A 1,357-nucleotide genomic window follows, 5' to 3' on the forward strand; every position below is an offset into this window, starting at 1 on the left:
AACGGCATGGCTTAGATCCGGCAAGCCCGGGTGGCCCATAGTTGGTGGTGAGGCATGTGGCCCATCGGGCGGCCCAGTTGCTGTAGATCATGAAGGATGAAGTCCAGCCCAGGAACAGGAAGCCGGATCTCAACCGACCTATGAAGGGGGCCGGATCCGTGACAGCCCATGAAGTATCCGGATCCAGCACGTATTTGGAGGAAGGCGGATCCTTGACGTACACGGCAAGACATTGTACCGTAGTTAGGCAACTTGTATTCCGGCTAGGACTCTCCATGAAAACCCTAGATCCGTGCGCCTATAGCCGGATCCCGGGAGCCCTAGAGGCACGACCACAACTCATTGTAACAACGCGAAAGCGCCCAGATAATTCCAGACAAGCAGCAGTAGGCCCTGTCATCGTGCAGGTGTTCCGAAGCTGGGTAAATCGCGTACCACCGTCCCGAGAGCACTCCGCCCTATGGCCCCTACTTCTTCTCCCCCTCGTGAGGATCCCTCCTCCAGGGTACCGTCGATTAGGCAACGACAGTTGGCGCCCACCGTGGGGCTCGAACCCACGACCACAAGGTTAAGAGCCTTGCGCTCTACCAACTGAGCTAGACGGGCTGGCGCCCACCGTGGGGCCTGTGGCGTCTGGAGGCCGGAACCGGGAGGGTTCCGCCATGGGAAGCTACGACGACACCATCGCAGTGGGGCGCGTCCTCTACGCCGGAAATCTACCGATCGTCCCTCCGGATGAGTGTTGGATTCCGGCTAGGACAAACCCCGTCAAGCTCTCCATCGTCCCAATTGGCGGCATACACATCTTCATCGGGGAAACCGTCGATTCCGACGGAAACCCACTGGTAAGTAACGCAGACGCGACCGCCGCAGAGCTGGACGCTGTCGCGAAGATCCGATCTGAGATGCAGGAGCTTCCCAAGGAAGATTCCACCTCGGATCTGGAATTTTTAAAGCCCACCCAATCCGCCCCTGAGCAGGAAACAACGGTGGAAGACCAATGCAGATCCGCCTGGGTCTCCCAGGTGTTAGAAAAGCAGAGGTGCCACTTCGTACACTTCTTGGCCCATACCGCCGAAACCGCCCCTCAAGAAGACGGAGCTGGTCCTGAGCAGGTAGAGGCACCGGAAAACGACGCAGATCCGGATCAGGCTGAGCCTGTCGGAGAAAGCGAAACTCCGGTTGAAGAATCGATTTTGGGCAATCTGAGCCCAATTTCCGGAGATACCCCCTCCATGGATACTAACGAGTTTAACCGCAAGCTAGGGGAGTACGGTTTCGGTGATCAGCCTGAAGTCGACTCCGCCCAGCCTAAGCAGGTTCTCGCAACCGTAGCAGCGCTGGGACAACCTGGATC

The 1,357-nt window shown here is 58.1% G+C and overlaps 1 non-coding gene across 1 annotated transcript; it reads right to left on the reverse strand.

Moving 5' to 3' along the window:
* Positions 1 to 533: 533 nt before the first annotated feature.
* On the reverse strand, positions 534 to 606 carry TRNAK-CUU (transfer RNA lysine (anticodon CUU)). Its single transcript has one exon. It is a non-coding gene; the product is annotated as a tRNA-Lys (tRNA).
* Between the last annotated feature and the right edge of the window lie 751 nt (positions 607 to 1,357).

The sequence above is a fragment of the Lolium perenne genome, chromosome 3 (genome assembly GCF_019359855.2).
Source record: "Lolium perenne isolate Kyuss_39 chromosome 3, Kyuss_2.0, whole genome shotgun sequence".
Lineage (NCBI taxonomy): Eukaryota > Viridiplantae > Streptophyta > Magnoliopsida > Poales > Poaceae > Lolium > Lolium perenne.